This window comes from Palaemon carinicauda, chromosome 6, assembly GCF_036898095.1.
Source record: "Palaemon carinicauda isolate YSFRI2023 chromosome 6, ASM3689809v2, whole genome shotgun sequence".
In the NCBI taxonomy this organism is placed as follows: Eukaryota; Metazoa; Arthropoda; class Malacostraca; order Decapoda; family Palaemonidae; genus Palaemon; species Palaemon carinicauda.
The window spans coordinates 35,668,522-35,691,034 of NC_090730.1; the positions used below are offsets into that span (position 1 = coordinate 35,668,522).

General features: G+C 38.6%; 1 pseudogene; it reads right to left on the reverse strand.

Moving 5' to 3' along the window:
- LOC137642940 (uncharacterized) overlaps positions 1–22,513 on the reverse strand; it is a 60,734-nt pseudogene that overhangs the window by 24,562 nt on the left and 13,659 nt on the right.

The window sequence follows — 22,513 nt, forward strand, 5'->3', positions numbered from 1 at the left end:
GAAGACTAGTGTTGGTAGCCTTGGTAATTTCGCCAGGCACATTACTATCGCATCATAACAGAATTCCTAAATAAGCTAAGTAGCTAATATTTAAGCGCAAAGGGGGCTGGGAACGTCGCTCTTGCTAACAAATAAATCCTATTCTAGCGAGCGACAGCATCCATGATGCCTCCAGCAGGCAACAGCTCTTGTATCAAAGATAACTCTTTTAATAACTTTAATTTTAACCAAGAGCCTACATTTATACATAAAAGAAATAATACTCAACTTATCCGAGGCAGAAGAAGTTGGAGAAAGCATTATAAACGAGAAAATTCCAAGATTAGGTAGTAAACAGGGAAAATACACCGAGTCGTAGAGCTACGCAAAAAGGAATACAGATGGCGCCGTGAGCGGCGCAGGGCACGCTTTCGAAGCGGTGAGGAGGGATGCCTTATGAACGGCTCCCCCCTTTCTTATCGTTTTCGTTTTCTTGCCATTTTACCCCTACGAAGTGTTAACTCTATTCGGGGTATAGATTGCTATGAGGCGTGTCAAGAATACGTCCACTGATATTTACGATATCCCTAAGGTCTTTTTTAGGGATACTCGCTCCAGGAGTTAGAATTCTGGGTACCTGAAGGTAAATTCTCTGGGAATATCGCTGTAGTTGTAATATACCCTAGGAAGCTGCCTTTAAGGAACTTCCATCAGGACGACATGGCTTGAGCCCAAAAATATATATATATATATATATATATATATATATATATAAAACGGATTTTGAGCGAAGCAAAAAATCTATTTTTGGGTGAGATGGCCATGTCGTCCTGATGGAAGTTCCTATAGGGTAGCTTCCTAGGGTATATTACAAATATGGCGATATTCCCAGAGAATTTACCTTAAGGTACCAGAATTCTAACTCCTGGAGCGAGTATCCCTCGTGAAAGGGATATCGCGACATATCAGAGGACGTATTCTTGACTCGCCACATGGCAATCTGCATCCCGAACAGAGATTCGTCTCGCAGGGGGCAATTGACAAGAAACGAATTCGGGAAAAAAAAAGGGGGAGCCGCTCCCAAGGCTCCCTATCTCCCGATTCGTAAGCGTGCCTGGCGCCAATCCTGGCGCCATCTGTATTCCTTGTAGCGTACACGAGGTGCTACAGATACTGTATGTAGGGAGGGGTCCTACAGCCCTTTCTTAGAAAGGCAAGGGCGGGTCCATCAGGACGACATGGTCATCTCACCCAAAAATAGATTTTTCGCTTCGCTCAAAATCCGTTTTTTGGGCTCAAGCCATGTCGTCCTGATGGAAGTATACCAGAGCATTACTGTATCTGTGGATTCTCAGAACGTGCCGTACTCCCCGGAGGTAATTTTTCCCGGTCGACTAGACCTAGAGACCTAAGATGTTACCGTTATACATCTTTTCAACTAACTATAAACCATGTTAGAGCTTCCTGCCCCCTACAGGGAAGAGTCCTACTAGACTCTGGAAAAGTCTCGAAGAGTACATATACCTATGTATGAATACCAGGCAAGCTAATATAGTGGTCTCGCCCTATATTAAGTAAAGCATAGTTTGTAAAGAACCACTGCGTCGATATGAAATATCGACCAGTTCTCCGCACTATACTTGTATTGGACAAAGGTTTTATATCCGCATAGGAGGAAAAGCAATGCAACATAGCTTGCATAAAGGAACAATTCTATTAGAATTATCCCAGATAAGGTACATAGAATGAATGCTCAATTATACCAATAAATTGACACAGGTGAAGGAGACGCAAGGTTCTCAAGAACCAGTTTATTGACAGGCAGTAAATAGACAGGTTAACCACAATTATATATATATATATATATATATATATATATATATATATATATATATATATATATATATATATATATATATATATATATATATATATATATATATATATATATATATATATATATATATATACATAAGAAGAGGATAACCCAAAACTTTAAGCATAAGTATGATAGTAAACAGAACTTGTTTGTCTGAAAGAAAAAACTTTAAATGCCACTTTTAAGATACCGAGGTATCAAAGTCATAAAAGTCTGTATTACAAATCAATGACATTAGCGTTAGAAACGCTCGGCACACATGTCTGTACTTATGCTAGGTTCACCTTTGGAAATGGAACAGTCTACATGGGCAACACAGTGCCCTCACTTAGTTTGTAGTACAGTATGTAACTACACACTCACCCTGGAATTAATCGTCCCAATTAAAACCACTGTTCCTCGCAGAGTTAAACAGTAGGGTTAACACCGCGACCCACTGCTACCACAGATCTCTTTAGTTCCTCTACTTGCTTCGCATAGTGGCGAAAGAACACTCTGGAAGACTTCCAGCCAGTGTATGAACGGAGATGTTCAAAATCCATACAATTAAAGAAATTTAAGGATGAGGCAACTTTCCTCGGATCGTGACCTGCGGGTGTACTGTCAGGTTCCGCTCTGCGAATAAATTATGTGATTTTCGCTCTGAGTTGATTCAGAGATAAATTTGAGCCTGATGTTTCTCCCCTGAATAGTTGACCACCCTTGAAGTCTGAAGTTCTATGAAGATAGACCTTTAGGCATTCTACTGGACATAGAGATTCATCTTCTTTCAGAGGGCAGATTCTCCAGGGACCCCACCTGTTGGTGGGTAACTCATTCTTGGCGAGAAACGTAGGATCCGGAAACAGGTTCAATTCTCCCCCATCCAGGAACTGAACACGACCTGCCTCTCTCGAGAGGGCTACAATCTCACTAACCCTGGCCCCGGACGCGAGTGGAAATAGGAAAATAACTTTTTGTGTCAAATCCTTTAACGCACACTCTTCATTGTTCAACAGAGAAGCGAAATGAAGAACTTGTCTAAAGACCATGAAATGGGCTTTGGAGGTGCTGAAGGTCTGAGCCTAGCGCAGGCTTTCGGGACTTTATTAAAGATCTCGTTACCTAGGTCGACCTGGAAGGCATATAGAAGGGGTCTTGTCAAAGCAGACTTACACGCTGAAATCGTGTTAGCTGCCAATCCTGGACCATGGAGGTGGATGAAGAAAGATAAGCAGAAGTCTGTCAAGATCTCCTGCGGATTCTTCGCCTTGAGGAAAGGCCACCCATTTTCTCCAAGATGACTCATATTGCCTTCTAGTAGATTTGCACTTATATTCCTCAAGGAAGTCTATGCTGGCTTTCGAAATCCCGAAACGCTTTCTCACCGCTAGGGAGAGAAAATCATGAGCTGCAGGGTCCGGGTTTACTGTAATGAAGCGCAGACAGTTGACTTCTGGACTCGCTGGGTCAGAACTGGATATGGTAGCGGTACAAACTTCAGCTGCAGTTCCAATGCCAGGGGGAACCACACGCTGTTCGGCCACTTGTGGGCCACTATTGCCGCTACCCCCTTGAAGGATCTCAGTTTGTTGAGGACCCTCAACAGAAGGTTGTGAGGAGGGAACAGATAAATCTTGGACCATCTGTTCCAGTCGAGGGACATTGCGTCCACTGCTTCCGCTAAGGGGTCCTCGTACGGGGACACGTACAGGGGCAACTTCTTGTTGTCTTTCGTCGCAAAGAGGTCTATCTGCAGTTTTGGGACTTGTTTCAGAATGAAGGAGAATGATCCTGCGTCTAAATACCATTCTGACTATATCGGTGTGAACCTGGATAAAGCGTTCGCCGTCACATTGCGGACTCCTTGAAGGTGAACTGCCGACAGGTACCCCATCTTTTCCGCCAATCAGAAGATGGCCAACATCACCTGGTTGAGAGGTGGTGACCTCGATCCTTGTCGATTCAAGCATCTCACAACTACCTCGCTGTCAATCACCAACCTTATGTGGATCGAGTGACGCGGGGAGACTTTCTTTAAGGTAAGGAGCACTGCCATAGCTTCTAGAAAGTTTATGTGAAAGGTCTAGAATAGCTTGGACCAAGTCCCCTGGACTTTTTTCCGATGAGAGTGACCTCCCCATCCCTCCTTCGAGGCGTCTGAGTGAATCGTCACCGACGGGGGAGGTGGCTGAAGAAGAACCGACTTCTTTAGATGTCTGGCTTGGGACCAAGGCCTGAGAAGAGTACTTAGCCGAAGCGGAACTGGTCTTCTCAGATCTCTTCGCGCATTTGATGCATAACTTCTCCAAACTCCGGTTGCATCCTTTGGCTGTGCTCTTAGCACTGGGTCTGTCACCGAAGCAAACTGGAGAGAGCCCAGTACCCTCTCCTGCTCGCGTCTTGATATCCTTTCGGAATCTAGAAGTCTCTTGACAGAACCCGCTATCTCCTTCCTTTTCTTCGCCGGGATGGAGAAACGGTGTGACAAAAGGTCCCAGTGGATTCCCAGCCACTGGAACTTTTGAGATGGAGAAAGTCGAGACTTTTTTCTGTTGATCTTGAAGCCTAGGTACTCTAGGAACTGGATCACTTGACTGGAAGCTTGCAAGCATTCTGTCTCGGATGCTGCCCACACCAACCAGTCGTCCAGGTAGGCTACTACCTGAATTCCCTGTAGGCGTAATTGTTTGAGAGCTACGCTCGCAAGCTTCGTAAAAATCCATGGGGCTATGTTTAGCCCGAAAAGCATGGCTCCGAAGGCGTATAGTTTTCATTGTAGCCTGAACCCTAGGTAGGGGGAGAGTCGACGGCTGATTGGAATGTGCCAATAGGCGTCTGACAAGTCTATAGAGACGGAATATGCCCTCTTGGGCAGTAAGGTCATTATGTGTTGCAGTGTTAGCATTTTGAATTTGCAATTCACTATGAACTTGTTGAGTGGCGACAAGTCCAGAATGACTCTGAGCTTTTCCGAGTCTTTCTTGGGAACACAAAAAAGCCTCCCTTAGAAATTGATGGGCTTCACCCTTCGGATCACCTTTTTTCTCCAACAGTTCTTGAACGTACTCCTCCAGAACGGGGGTGGAGTGTTGGAAAAACCGAAGGCACGGGGGTGGAGTGCTGTACCAGCTCCAGCCCAGTCCATTCTTGAGTAGGCTGTGGGCCCAGGGATCGAAGGTCCACCGATCCCTAAATCTCAGAAGTCTCCCTCCTACCGGTATCATCTCTCTTGGACTGCCGTCCTGAGGTCTTGCCTCCCTGACAACGACCACCCCTGAATCCCCTTCCCTTTGAGGGGCGCCTAGATGAGCCTCTGGCTGCTCCTCTAGGCTTTGCTCGAAAGGAAGTAGACTGCCCTTCGAACGCTGGGGTGAATTCCGTGGACTGTGTCGACACGGCCTAGGGTACCCACTGAAAAGTGGTCGGGGTTTGTGCCACGATCTGGGGCACTGGAGGCAATGGCAATTGCAGTTGCTGTTGCTGTCTAAAAGGCTTGGCTGGCCGAGACGGTAGCCTAGTCCTCATAGTCTTCCTCTTTGGTTGAGGACCCTCATCCGGGGAAGACTTTCTTTTGATAGCCAGGCCCCACTTCTGGAGAAGGTTTCTATTCTCCAAGGCGGCCTTATCAACAACTTCTTTGACCAAGTCGGTAGGGAAAAGGTCTTTTCCCCAAATGTTGGAGGAGATTAGTTTCCTTGGCTCGTGCCTCACCGTAGCCGAGATGAACACGAACTCCCTACAAGCTCTCCTTGCCTTGACGAAGCCATAAAGGTCCTTCGTCACTGTGGCTAGATGAGTCTTGGCCACCACCATGAACTTTTCATGGACCTTGGGGTCACTTGCCATCATCTCAAGAGTAGTCTGAAGAGACATTGAGGCAGCCAGTCTTTCTTTTGTCTCGAACTCTCTTCGCAAAAGAAAGTCAGACAGCTTAGGGAGGTCCTCGCCGAACTGACGTCCGGCAATATCAGCCTCCAACTTTCCAACTGAGAACGTAAGATGGACGTCCTTCCAGTCTTTGTGGTCCATAGGCAGGGCCAGCGACAAGGGTTTACACTCCTCCAGGGAGGGGCAAGACTTGCCGGCCTCGACTGCTTTTAGTACAGCCGCAAACCCTTTCTGTAAAAAGGGGAAGGCTCTAGCAGGCGAGGACACAAGGGAAGGGAGCTTCTTGCTCAATGCAGCTACCTTTGAGTTAGAGAAGCCCCTCTCTTTCATCGAGGATGAAAGTAGAGCTTGAGCCTTAGCGTGGTCCATCTCTATGACCTCCTTCGGCTCTGTCTCCTCCTTTGAAGCTGGTTCCTTCATCAGCCGGACATAACAGTCCGGATATGATGCCTTGCTGGGCCAGAATTCCACCTCCTCCAGGGGAACTGAGCCCAGCTTATCCGAGATGACGATCTTTCCAGTCGTCATCGGCATGTGCTCAGCATACCTCCATGGGTTAGCATCTGAGCACAAGGGAAGGTCTTTCACATTGAGCTTTTTCTGGGGCCCATGTGATTCTGCAAGGCACTGCATCCGCAGTTCCATTGCAGCCGCCTTCTCCTGATTCTCCTTCTGCATTTGTTGGATCATTCCAACAATAGAAGAGAGGGCCTGTCCCAGCTCTACTGGGAGACCGGCCGATGTTGAGGGAATAGGCTCCGGAATCTGAACCGAAGTAGCCGACACCTTGTCGATCTCTTCCTCTACAACGTCTGGGGCTTGAACTTCATCCTGGGCTTCTGCCAGGAGGTCTTCCTCCAGACGCTTGTCCACATCAGACATCCTGTCATCTAACTGGATGTCTTGCATCGCGACCGCGACTTCAGCATCCACCTGGATCTGAACTTGGAGGATCTCCTCTTGAGGCTGGGGAATCACTGCATCAGCTGATGCCTTAGGGAAAAGATACGCCCTCATCTTCTCACTTGGAAGATAAGGGCCAGAGGTGTTCTTTTGGAAGCCCCTTACCCAGGTACGAAGCTTTCCCCTTGCTATATCCCTTGATTCCGCCGTCCTAGGGGAATCAAAGGCCTCAGTAATCAGGTTAGTGCACACAGTACATACCTGAGGGTCCCAATACCGGATATCATCCTTGGAGACAGCGCATGCTGTGTGTCTCCTACAAAATTCATGTCCGCAGAGGTTATTGCTGCGGACGTTGCAGAAAACACTTCCGCACCTCGGATGGTCCTTCTGTAAAGAGAAGAAATTTCCATGAGTATCAAGTGAACTATGTATCACTGGATATGCATTGTATAGCATAACAATTCAGAAAGGAAAGACACACACTTGTGTTTCCCTCACAAACCAATGCTGCAGCCTTCCAGATAATAAAATCAAATGGTTAATCTCTTCTAGAGTAACCAATGCAAAGTTTCCAGAGGAAACAGGTGGAGCTCACACCTAAGCAATGATTTTAAAATCCTGGATAATAGACAGGAAAGAACTCACTTTTCTATCTGTAGGGCAACAGCAAAGGACTGTGCAAGAAAACACAAAAGTGTTAGAACACACAGTGCTGTACCAAAACCCATACTATAGTTTTCTTCTTACTGTATATGTTATACTGAAGAATACTAGTACAGTATAGGAGGATACGTGCCAGCCGGCACCTGCCGGCCAGCACACACCATAACTAGCTTTAAAGTATACTACTTAACAGCTATAAGGCGGCAGAACTCTGGTTCAAATGCATGTGCCGGCTGGCAGCAACTGCCAGCCGGCAGCAACTGCCAGCCGGCAACAGCCAATGTCGGCCGGCAATGGCTACCAGCCGGCAACTACACAAGGTAGTACCCAGCTGCCGGCCACACTCTTGGTGACCGGCAGACAAGGGCTGACATTAGCCGGCCGGCAAAGGTACAGGACCGATGCCAGCCGGCAGCAAAAGAACCAGAGGACTACACATGCCCGGCTGCCGGCCTCATAGGCCGGCAGCCTGGTCGGGTACAGCACTAGAAGAAAAATAGAATGGATGCCGGGATAAGAGTGCACACTACCTCCAAGCCCGGCAATCCGAAAGAGTGCATATAAGGAAGGGGAGAATCTAATTCAGGCTTCCTGACCAATGCCGTCTGGCTCTACAGGCAGACATGGATGAGGGACCAAGGGAGGTCCGGGCAGCACTCAAAATATAAGACCCTTGCCGGCCGGCAAGGGGCTGAGTCAATTCCACATCCTAACCTATACTAGGTCCAGATGTAGAACGACGTACAGTACTGTAATGGCTAGGCCATTACGGAGATAGAGGGGGAAGGGACAAAGAGGGTCCTACCAACCTTGCTTTAGTGACGGATCACCCGCAACCAAGAAACTTATCTTAGCCTAAGGGAGATCCAAGGGGGGAGGCCAGCAATACTTGCCAGCTCCCAGAGCACCGAAGCAAGGAAGGTGTTGCTACTCCCAGGGAAAGAAACTTATCCTCCCCCAAGGACAGCAACAAGGACTAGTCTGGTAGATCACAAAAGAAGGAATCATATCCACAGAAACCTTCGTTAGTGACCTAAGGAGGCTAAGCCACCTTTGTCTGTGTCAGGCCAGCGAGGGAGACTCTACCCCAAGCCAGACAAACACAGACTCAGACTAAAAAACTCTGTTGTTCTGTCCCTCTTTGAACCAGACTTACTGGAACAGGAAGGTACAGTAACACCCCAGTATAGTTTTATCGAAAATTAATTCGGAAAAAACCACTTAGGGATAAGCCCAAGGCTTAAACAGAGGGAAAGGGATTGCATACCTTCTCCGAAGAAAAGAAAGCAACCGGGGAGTAAGAGAAAGTATACTAAGGCTCCATAAGCAACTTAGCCTAGGCACCAAGAGAATCGATTACCTAAATCACCGAAACTCACTCGTATACTATCTTGGAAATATTCCACACAATCTTAAATGTATAAAACATAGCCTAAAGCTTCAATAAAATTTTTATACACTCGGAAAACCCAAATTCATGCACGAAGTACTAGGACCAAACGACTAGGCTACATGGCCTAGCGTTGGCCAGAATGGCGAATACTTCGCCAAAATAATACTAAGCACGAAAGGAAATCCTATGTAATGGTAAATAGCTAAAATTTATTAAAGCAAAACAACCGGGAATGTCGCTCTGACTAACTAAACTTATACCTAGCGAGCGACAGCGTCCATGACGCCTCCGGTAGGCTACGGCTCTTGTAACAAAGATTAATCATATTAATCACTCAAAAATTTACCAAGAGCCTACATTTATACATAAAAGACATGGTACTCAACTTATCAGAGGCCGACGAAGACGGAGAAGCCATGAAAAGCAGAATAAATCCAAGATTTGCGAGAAACACAGGAAAAAACACCGAGTTGTTAAGCTACGCAAAAAGGAATACAGATGGCGCCAGGCACGCTTACGAATCGGGAGATAGGGAGCCTTGGGAGCGGCTCCCCCTTTTTCTTTCCCGAATTCGTTTCTTGCCAATTGCCCCCTGCGAGACGAATCTCTGTTCGGGATGCAGATTGCCATGTGGCGTGTCAAGAATACGTCCTCTGATATGTCGCGATATCCCTTTCACGAGGGATACTCGCTCCAGGAGTTAGAATTCTGGTACCTTAAGTTAATTTTCTGGGAATATCACCGTAGTTGTAATATACCCTAGGAAGCTACCCAATAGGAACTTCCATCAGGACGACATGGCTTGAGCCCAAATATATATATATATATATATATATATATATATATATATATATATATATATATATATATATATATATATATATATATATATATATATATATATATATATATATATATATATATATATATATATATATATATATATATAAACACCAATGAGAGTAAAAATACAGCTTCTACAAGGGTCTGATTTGAATTGTTGTTGATGCGAAGCTTAAAGTTTGCAAAACCTTGAACGGAGTAAAAGTATCTAACTTTGCCTTTCCTTACTTTCTTAGGAATCGTTTATTCCGGCTTCACAGTTTTCCTCCTCCATTGAAACGGTTGTTTCTGCAAAGGGAAAGGAGGAAAAATTTTGTTTCTCTTCAGGGAAAGATAGAAAAGGGTAATAAAAGCGAATGTTTTCGACCCAAGACCGAGGAGTTTATGTGAGATGCGAAAAAGGAAAACGAGCCTTTAAAATTGGTCAAACGTGATATGTGTGACGGAAATGATATCGTGAATGTTGTCAATACTATGTTTCTCCATTTTTTCATAGAGAGAGAGAGAGAGAGAGAGAGAGAGAGAGAGAGAGAGAGAGAGAGAGAGAGAGAGAGAGAGAGAGAGAGAGAGAGAGCTGCATTAGCCAAAAGGGGAGCTGTTAGTTGACGCACAAATGAACCTTTGCTACGAACGGCGATGGTATATCCACCACTTCTGCCATGGTGAGGGATTTATCACAACTATGATTACAGAAGCATACATTTAAACACATGGATATAATCTTTAAATAAATAAATATTTGGGCTTTATTATTTATCCTTAAGAGACAAAATCCATAACTTTGGCAACACATAATTAAAAATATAGTTCAGACTTTCAAAAACATAATATGAAAGTAAAAATTGGAGTCAGAGGTCAAGGGTGTATCATTATGTAAGAAAGAAGATTTGTTGTGAATAAAATGGAGCCTAGTTTTATTTCCAGTAACTGACTAATTATTTGTGACAAAAATTATCTTCATTCTTTGATTTTATGTTTGTATACATTTTTGTCGGTAAGGTTGACATTGTCAAAGATAGCCAATATAATAACATAATAATAATAAGAGTTCAAATTAGCTTGCTACATTCAATGATTTTTTACATAAGTTTCATAACATCATAATGTAAAAGGAAATATTGGTAGGCCTGCTGTTTTATTTGTATGTGCGTTGCTTGCTGTACGTGCATCATATGCCACCCTACACTAAAATCAAACATGTATGTGAGAGAGCCTTGTGTTGCAGAAAATACACATGTTAGGCGGTCAATGAAGAAATAATTCCCATTATCACGAACGTTGAGGAGGAAATATATCTAATTACGATGGATGACAACGAATGGACTTATATAGGGGCTATAGAAAGTGGCTTGCAAGTGTTAATTCGCAGAGAGACGTGTGTTACATAGTGTAGTGCCTTTCAGTATGTGCTACTATGCTGGGGGTTTGTGAGTCTGACAGCAGGAAGTAAATTCCCCAACACATGATGTAGACGCTGGAAAACATTGGAGGTGCTAACGGATGGAAAAAAAAAAATTCTAGAGACACGATCAACTGTTTGCCATATAACATTTCTGCTGCTGAGACATACATGGGGTCCCTCGAAAGTGGTCCTCTGTCTGAGGAGGACCCAAGGAAGTTCTGTAAACTAGCTGGAGCCATTTCAGTGAGAAATCAAAACTGTTCTACAATTCCATTGGCTGCAGGGTTGATGATACCGAGATGTCTTAATGATATCCACAATTGAGAGGGGAAAGTGACACCACTGTCTGAAGTAATATGCACTGGGAAGCTGAATCTTGCTATTCATCCAGAAAGTAAGGCAGAGGTACATGAGGTGGATGTTGCATTTTGCATGGGCATAGCTTTAAACCACCGAGTGGAGCAATAACTGATGTGAAAAGGTAATGGTGTCCTACAATGTGGTTAGTGGCGACCCACACCAAAATTAATGTGGGTAAAACGACACTTGGGTAGATGAAAAGTGCCCAAAACAAAATCCGTGTGTCAATAAACTTTTAAAGTCAGACATGAAATAAAAGTGTGGACACAATCCTTAAAATCTTTTCTAATGCCATGGTATATGAACTCAGAATCCAGTAGCTTGACAGTAAATCGTCACGAAAGGTGTGAGAGCAAAGTTTTATTAAAACAACTGCTGACAGCTACACACTGGTATGGCCTAATGGTACTGACGTCATAGAGGAGGATGATATTGGAGTCATCAATGGCGATGTCTTCCCATTGGAGGAGCATGCAAGATGTAATAAACAATTGGTACTTGGTGTCTCTTTATTCGGTTTCTTCCAAGGACTTGTAATCTATTCCAAGGGCGTCAACGACAGGATTCAGTTTCCTAGGAATGTGTTAAATGGTACAGTTGTATTCAGAATGGGCAGAGAGATGTTGGCATTGACTAACTGATCAGGTGTCAGACTGTCAAATGAAGGCATGCATTAGGGGGTATATGATCCATCCCGAACGACGAAGGACATTCCCTCTAAGAAGTGGTAGAAGTAATAAAATGTCAAATACACCACCAGCAGATCACGATCGAAGTTAGAGTAGCTGGATTCCGTCTTGGAAATGTTTTCTACTGAGAAAAGCCAATGGGTATGGCAATCCATTTATCATCTGTTCAATTACTGCACCTAAAGTGATGTCAGTGGCATTGGTGAAGAGTTAGAGGAGTGATGTTGGCAAGGTAAAGGTGAGTGCAGTACCAGTTGATAAGGTTTTCTTTGTGTTGAAGAAGGACGCCAACTGAAAGGGCCCTACTCCATGATTTTTGCCTTCCCCGTGAAGGAGTCACTTTCTTGGCACATAAGGTACACTTGTCGTACCTGATTACAAGGCTGTTCTGCTGCAGTGGTTCAAGATCATGTGTAGGTGTCGACTACGTAACATAAACAGAGGGGAAGGTTCCCAAAGATGCCATCCATGAGTCAATGAAAAGGGACCCCAGCATTACGAAGATCAAAGCATGAGTAATTGGAAGTATATGTGTGGAATGGTTTGGTGCTGGCAGTGTTTGGGATGTCTTCTTAGTTCGTGGGCACCTGATAATACCCCTTCAGGATGTCAAGGGTTGAAAATACTTTAGAACAGTGAAGGTGTGTGGTACTGACTTCAGTGTTGAGGACGAGCTAGTTGTCTAGTTCCACCTGCATATTAAGATACCTTCAATCCGTAGGAGGGAGTAGGTATCCATACTCCTTCAGGACACTGTACACGGGAAACAACCATTGGCTTCACGCCTTTTGAGAAGCTCCATTTCTTCAATTTCAGCGAATGTGTGTTTAGCAGCTGCCAAATGATCTGGTGCCAAATGTCAGAATCTTGCAAATACTAGAAGTCCCATCGTCTTGCTATATTGATGATACTTAACTTGGCAGGAACTGTAGGCATCTGGTGTAGTTCTGGGTAGAACCCGTCTGAATGCAAAGTGAGGAGGTTGGTGTAAGTATCACCGGGAGCGCTAACATAAAAAGAGCAAGTGATAAAGGCGCAGAAAAGTAAGAGCTAAGCGTCCACGTGCGATATCAACCAGAAGCAATAAATTGGTGAGGATGTAATATATATATATATATATATATATATATATATATATATATATATATATATATATATATATATATATATATATATATATATATATATATATATCAGTATATATATATAATATATATATATATCAGTATATATATATATATATATATATATATATATATATATCAGTATATATATACATATATATATATAAATATATATATATATATATATATATATATATATATATATATATATATATATATATATATATATATATATAATCAAACCTACATGCATATATATATATATATATATATATACATATATATATATATATATATATATATATATATATATATATATATATGTGTGTGTGTGTGTGTGTGTGTGTGTCTATATATATATATATATATATATATATATATATATATATATATATATATATATATATATATATATATGTATATATATATACATATATGTACAGTATATATATACATATATATATATATATATATATATATATATATATATATATATATATATATATATATATATATATATATATATTCACACTTACACACACACACACATATATATATATATATATATATATATATATATATATATATATATATATATATATATATATATATATATACTGTGTATATATATATATATATACATATATATATATATATATTTATATATACTGTATATATATATATATATATATATATATATATATATATATATATATATATATATGTGTATATGTATATATATGTATATTTAAAGGAAACCCTTGTTTGATTAATATATGCAGTATGCTAAAATCAATAACCACGAGTACTTGCCAAAAATGGTATTAATGATTTACCAACAAGTTTTCACCACTCGTAATTTACCTGTTATCGCAATTTTAATGTTGCTCATGATTGTTATCAAAGTGAATTCATACCAGTAATGACTTTTTTTTCTGGAGCAGTGCAAACAATATGCCATATTTATGGTTTTAGCGAACATATTGATGTATTGTATGTATCATTTTTACTTTCAGACTATGACAAAGGAAATTGATGCCTTAGATTCGGATAAGATGAAACTTGATAAAAAAAATTAATATATAATCTCGAAGAGAAAAGTACCAGTTTTATTAGGAAAGACAACTGCCATCGATGCTGGCAATGGGCTAAAGGTAAATCAGCTGTAAATATTTTCCCAGAGTTCACTGACTACTTTGACGTATGGCGTCAATTTTGGGGACGAGTGACTACTTGACCAGTTCTGTATGGGTCCTGTACTTGACAATAATCTCCTGAAAGCGAACAAGCTTCTCAAATATTTTTTTTTTCTTTTTTGTAAAAGGGTAACGGAGAAAAAAGTGAATCATCACAAATCTTTCCTTTTTCTTTTGTGAGTTAGGAATGACCGATGACCACATTTTATTTTACTCGGAATCACAGTTTGGCTATAACGTTTCTTAAGCTTTTATTGAATGATCGTATATCTTTCTCTGTTGCTTTTGAAGAAAGATTAATGGCATTTTGTTTACATGCGTCAGTTTATAAACTTTACGAAAAAAAAAATAATACTTCTATTAAAGAACTTAAGATGTAACCAGGAATGAATTTCTAGATATCTGTGCGTAAGGATGTTTAATTAACCATGATATTCAATAACAAAGTAAATAAGAAAAGAATATATAGGAATCTAGACATTAATAACAAAATTCTTTGCCTTTGTTTTACATAGAGCTTTGGATAAAGTACCTGAGTAATGAAAATTATTATTCAGTGATAAGTTATTTGATTATATAAGGAAATAATCAAACTGACTCTACCAAAAAAAAAAAAAAAAAAAATCAGTATCTAGTTTTTCTGCACGAAAACCTGCTACAGTATTTGTAAATAATAATTTAAATGAACTTTAATAGTACCCAATGATAAGTAGCAATAATGACCTATATAGCAAATAGCCTCTGCAATGATTTAAAAAGGTTTTTAAGAAGAATATTTCTTCATGAATGGAACTACATCCTCTAACTACAGCAAATCATAACCACCCTTTATATCTATCTATCTATCTATCTATCTATCTATCTATCAATGTATCTATCTATCTATCTATCTATCAATGTATCTATCTATCTATCTATCTACAATTCCCTATAAGCTTATGTATATTCCAGGTACGCGAAGCTTTCCAGAAATAACATCATTAGACTTGTTCAGGAAGAAAACTCTTTGATGAGGAAGACAAGAGGAACGACGGAAAGGACCAATAATTACAACTGTTTATTGTTGCTAAGCGAAGCCTAAATGGGAAGTCTGACCTGGAAGGAAAATATAAAGATAAACTCATTTGCTGGTTAGATATATCTCGATACAAGGATGGTGAGGATGATGAACGAATGGCGTCAAAAAGAAAAAAATAAGATATTTATATGTCTATGGTTCTACTTTCCATTTTATTGAGTTTATGTGTCTTCGTAGGAAAAAAGGTCATGATTATGCTTAGAAAATTACAAATATATCATAGATTGTTTGCCATTGAAAGATGTTTTGGGGCCGTTGAAACAAGTAACTCTAGTAGCTACGCCTTTTAAATCCAAAACTGACAGACTTACAAATATTAAGTAGTTTTGGATAACTGAAATCTGATTAAGAGAAATTGGGCCATGTAAACACTGCAAACATTCTACGGTAATAATTCTGACACAAAAGTAATTAAGAGAGAAAGAAAGAATTGATGAGAGAAATTAATTGGTCAACATATCATTAAAACTAGAAACCGATGAAACGGACATTGCCACTTCTGAAATGATGACGAGATAAATGAGGTTATCTGAACTGAGTGTTAAATCTCATCTTTTGATAAGAAAGATTAAAAATATGCGGTCACCCAATAAATTAATGAGAAATAAAATCAAGGAGAATATTAAAAAAAAAAGAAAAAAAAATCGCTGCCTTAAAATAATGTGAGAACTTCAACAGGAAATGAGGGCGTTAAAACATCCTCCCAAAAGTGTGCTGATTTACAGGAGGTAAATAAAAGCAGAAGCCGGGGAATGTGCCGAAAGGAAAAATACATTGACCCAACGGCATATTTGAGTTTACACGACGTCAGATTCCGATACTTCAGTCAAATCGTAAGTTCTAAACTGATAAATGTTCCAGCCAAATCAGAAATTCGTTAATGTCTGTTTATCTTTAGTCCAGTTTCAGAAATTCTTTGCAAATACGACGGTTATGCATTTATAGAGAAATGGAACATGGATGCACTGCTCGTTTAGATCTCTAATTAGTGAATATAGTTCACTCTTCAAAGGGCACCGCAATTTTGGTGGGTAAACATTATTTGGAAAATATAGGATTTTTTGTTATTTCTTTTGTCTTTATTTCTCTTTTTCCCCGATAAAAACTAGGGATAAGAATAATTTGCAGCAATATTTTATGAATACCGGAGAGCTGGGGTCCAAAGTTTGTAATGATCAACTCTCCAGGTTTTGAGCTGCAAAAGCACGGAAGTTTTAAGTCATAAATTCTTACATATTGTACTGTTACTCTAACCTATCTACTTCTTACAATTTGTTTGTTTGGAGAGGAATGTTGGTGAAAATTGTTCTATAAATAATACTGAAGAAGAGAAGCACAGGTAAGACTTACGATAATTGAATTGTTACAGATTCTTTTTTTAAAATATAAACAAAAAGGTTTCGACAATAACTGAAATACGGAAAACTTACATAAAAAGAAACTCACAATAAAAGCACCACGTTTATTCACAAACTTATTTTTAAAAAAAAAATCATGTTTCTTCTTCCGTTAGTTTTAGTGACATATGTCAAATGTTAATTGATAGCGGAGAACAGGCAAGAAAGTACAGCAAAATACTGTACTTAATGGAACGTTGCAGAGTTTTCTGTAACTTCTTTAGACTTGAGCACGCAGCAGAAAGGCGGCTGAAGTTCTAGTGAAGCTGCCACGATGATTTTAGACTTGGTGTCACAGGAGGTGTGGCTTCAAGATTGGACATCAACTGTTTTCCCCAAAATTCGGTGATAGTGAAAAAAGGAGGGAAGACCTCAGACAGCGTTGGCCACTTCTCTTCACAAACAGCAAGGGATAGCTGCTTCAATTCTTCTCTTCGTCCCAAATATGACAAGATTTTTGAGATAGGTGTTTGCTGTCTGAGGGGAAGGTCCGAACCTCTCTTTTTCGGACTTCTAGTTTACTCATCCAGTTCTAACCTTGTCTGGACATTGTTCCTGTCTCCTTTGAACAGTATCTTCTGGAAGCTTTTATATCCTTGTATGGGCAGAGGTAATTACGATGGATAATCGTCATTTCCATGTAAGGAGTTGCTTATATTATGCATCCCGATTGGCTAATGTGATAGCTCCCCAGTTCTTAAAATTATAAATCAGGGAAGTCAATAATTGATTTTCATAAAATAAATAACAAAATTAAATGATAGAAAAATTATAAAGTGTGACTATAGTTACGTCTTTTAAAGTGTCTATCATCCCTTATCCGTCATTAGAAAAAAATATTTGAATAAGGTCCCAAAACCTACATAACAATCTTCAAAGAAAAACTCAAATGAAATAAATAATTATATTCCACAGCACAAAGATTAGTATTCCCCCTTGTAAATTTACGATACAGGAGCACATTCCGTCATCAATCAGCCATCAGCAATTTTAAACTTCATTGAAGAAGAAGATGGCGAGAGGAAAGAGTCGTGCATCCTGAATAATTCCGTTAATCCACAGCAAGATAATTAAGGGTCGCATAAGACTCTGACCCTCGAGTATATCATCCAAAGCAATTTCATGCTTCCATGCCTCTGATGGGAGGGTTACGGGAAATGCACAAAGAAAGGCAATATGGCAATGGGAATCGGCAATTAGACATGGTAGAGAAGAAGAGCAATGGGAGAATGTTGTGAGATACAACAACAAAAAAGGACAATTGGGAAAAGCAATGCGAGATGCCATAAAGAAATGGCGATTTTTAATGGCAAAGAGATGAGGCTGAGAGAAAATCAATGGCAAATGGAAAACTTAAATGTGGAAATGTCATGAGAAGAACGGGGAAATAAAAAAAATGAAGAATCGATGAGAAGAAAAAGGAAGAATAACTCAGGAAGGACTAAAAAACAAATAAACAAGAGAATATTAGATGAGATCCTTCGTAAAGATGACGCAGAGAATCACTTGTCTGAGGTAAGCTTCTGCTTCCCAACATGATATCTCAATTAAGGAGCTGAATTCCTCCACCGAGATGTCAGAATGACTCATTAACAGATATCCTGACAAGAAAAACCTCGCTCACGCTGATGTTAGGGGACTGAGTGATATCAATAGCTATCATTGAAACACGGGAAACAGTTATGACCTTCTTGCACAGAGCTGTGGTTATTATATGCTTTACTTCATTGCTACGATAATAACTAAATGCATTTTAATGATGATGTGTATTATATACAAAGTATCGTCCTACATTAGTTTTCTATAGTTCATTTATCATTTGACCTCGTTGACTAGTGAGTGCTCATATAGTTTTCCCAACAATTAGAAAACTTTTACAATGATCTACGAGAATCAAAGCGAAACGAAAAAGAAATTCGATGTAAAGTGTTACACTTATCTAACATTTTTAATCAAGAATTGGGTTTTCATTACATATATACAATTTACGTAATTTTGCAGAAAGTATACTTTCAATTAAATTTTTAGCTATATAGGCTACTTTTTTCAAATCTTAAGTTCAATACTCAATTCATCATTATTATCAATATGAATATCAATGTGCAATGTCCGTAATACTAACCACAATGTGTACGGATCCTTCAAAATATTAAAGGGCATTGGAGCAACAACTGGTTATGGTACAAACACATTTCTACTTTCATTTGAATGGTTCTAGCAAATACCAAATTGGAGCTGCGTGGTTTATGTTAATTCACTTAAAACCTTTCATCTATAACAGCCCTGATGAGATTTTTTTATTGAAGTCATAACTAAGATATTTTTTCAAAGCCTATTCATATTTCACATTCAGTTAATTTGGGATGAATATTAAATTGATCAAAATTCATGAAACACACGCCAATAGGCTCTTCAATCAATGATAAATCTCAGTCACCGATAAAATGTAACCTAAGATAAAATACAGTAGTGTCTGCTATAAACGTTTAACTAAAGACGTTTAATAATTACAGCAAACTATTAACTACAAAACAATAAGCATTTGGCTAAAAGCACAGTCCCCATTGCAATCAAGCTCTCTATTAACGCCTTGAAAGAAGAAACCTAATGATTCTTACCACAAACAATGCCGTCAGCGTCTACTTTCCACGTTACTAATACGATTCATTAAATATAGTCAAATAAAGTCCCTAATGATTCTTACCACAAACAATGCCGTCAGCGTCTACTTTCCACGTTACTAATACGATTCATTAAATATAGTCAAATAAACTCCAGTGAATCCTTTCTAATCCACACAGTCAACTAACTGTTAGTGAACTATCTTAGTTTCATCTGTTTTATCCACCTTCTTCTATTCTGTATATCTAACACATAAATGGGTGAAAATGTAAGAATAATAAATAGATACCCACATACAAATATAATATAAATGCCGAAAAACTGCTATACCATTGAAATAAACAAGATATAAAATAACGTTGGAATCACACATATAATTCTAGCCAACTGACGCAGTTACTGATGCTTTTGAGTAACTTTGTGAAGACCAATTATTACAGAGGGAATTCATTAGTTTCTTTGAGATTTCATACATTGGAAAATCTGTGGAAGAAAAGCTCCTTTATACCCTAAAGGGTTTTGGGAAATGAGAAACGTGTCATGGATAAATGACCTCGAACAAACAATGCATTAGAAGGATTTCACTCAGCCTTAAAACAATCCATACCATGCAAAGACCCCAATATCTGGAAATTTATTGATGTCCTAGAAAATGAAGAGGCACAGACACAAACAAAGATTTGCAGCTAGAGGAAAAGCCAGTTAAAATGAAAAATAATATGAAAAACTTGCCAATCGCACTGAAACGTTAACCGAAGAGTACGATGGAAGCACAACATTGAATTTTTAAGAGCTTTTGCTTTTAAAATAAACACCTCCTAAAGTGTTTTAAAAGACTGATCTTCTATTTAATTAGTAGGCTAGATACTTAATTTTCTCTTAATTACTATACAAAAATTTTTAATTTTCATTTGAATATTTCTGGCAAATAAATGTTATGTTATTGAATAATTATCCATTTGGTGCCCTATAAACATAAGGTTAAGAAAACATATGAATGTCTTTAAGATGCAAACACAGCGGCTTGAGACCTAGTTTTCCGAGACCAAACTTTTCATACTGAGTCTTCTGTGATCAAGTTTTCCTAATTACCTATTATCAAATTGATGATCAATTCCATGTATTTTTCATATGGTACTCTAGTAATGACTTACCCTGAGTATTCCAATAGCTTCGGGTTTCTTTCCTGGAATTCACTGGTAGACGGCCTCTGGCTCATTTGACGACGAGGCTATCTTGGTCGTTGTGCTTATAGCGGTAGATACAGTCCAGGATCACAGATGACCTCGACCCATTCAGGATGACCTTGGGCACGTCTAAGTCAGTGATGTGCAGTGCGTTGCATCCTGTAGAGGAAGGAGTAAGTACCAAAGGTAATATAGTAGATCTTCTAGAGTTTTCTCTAGATTAATATTTCTATCCTGAATAATACAGACAATGTATTTTATGGTTATGTAAAATGGTTTTCAGTGGCAGGACCTGAAGTTTCTTTGTTGTAATCTGATTTCAATGGTAATTAATAGCAATTTCAGGAAGTAGAATTACAATTATACATAAATAAATAATCATATCTACATTTATGCACTAACAATACACACACACACACACACACACACACACACACACACATATATATATATATATATATATATATATATATATATATATATATATATATATATATATATATATATATATATATATATATATATGCATATATATATATATATATATATATATATACATTATATATATTATATATATATATATATATATATATATATATATATATATATATATATATATATATATATATATATATATATATATATATATATATATATATATATAGTGTGTGTGTGTGTATTATAACTACGAAAGGAAAAATTATAAAACTTGATAGAATTTAGTATTTTCTTCTTATTAGTGACATTGATGGAATCGCAATAAGAATAGATATAGAAAATATCGTATTTATACATGAGACTTGCATCACAAAAGCACACAAAGCAAATAAAATAGTTATCCTGAACAAAAGTATATATTTGATTAGATTTTAGGAGTGATTAGGTCAAAAGACAAGGTCAAGGTAACAAAAAGGCCAAAAACGTCTTTTTGCTCTATCGTAGCCAATTTTATAAAATTTTCATGAAACTAGTGGCAAAATTTGCATAATTCAATAGCCTATCTTGTGATCTGAAAGTGACGGGGTCAAATATCAAAATCAGAAATGTTTGTTTGCTATAATGTGGTAAATTTTCATCAAATTTTCATGAAAATAAGGTAAAAATATGAGTAATATGATAACCTATCCTGTGATATAAAACATGATTAAAGTCAAGGTCAAAAAAAGATTAAAAGGCCTTTTTTCTATATCGTGATAATTTTGTATCAAATTTGCATAAAAATAGTGAAAAAAATATGCATAATTCAATTGCCTATCTTGTGATATACAACAAAATATAATACAGTGAAGTCATTACCCATATTTACAGTTGAGGTTCAAAGGTCACCAAGGTCAATGAACTTGCAGAAAGTGCGGGTTTTGTCATTACGCGGCCATTGTTATCCGATTTGTTTGCATAACTATTGTAATAAAAGTGCCGTTGGAAAAGGTATGCACTCAACCGAGTGTCCGTTCTAGTTTTAACTCTATTTCCAGTAATTCCTTATATAGACAATTTTTATACCAATACAAACCTTATTGGCAAAAGACATTGAATGTACATATGCAACTGACATCCTTAATCCTTTGGTGATCTATAAATACTTGCATTGTTGCTAAATAAAGTTAGATATTCAAGAGCTTGTCCCTCATTCATGCCTCCTTTAGGTCTGTCACTGCCTTAATAAGGGAGGATGACAGTTTTCTGGTTCAAAAACTTGGATAAATGCATTTGCTTTTTATTGACCGTCCTCAGATTAGCTGGAGAAAATCTTTGATACCAATTGAAATAATGTAGATGTAGTTAGTTTTATGATTTATTATATGGATCCATTTCAGTACAGCTAAATATTACGTTCGATAGGGTTAAACAGCTGCGACGAATGTTATTAACTTTTCATCCTATTCGAGTAAAATTAAAAATTAGCAATCCGTATTGATGAATCT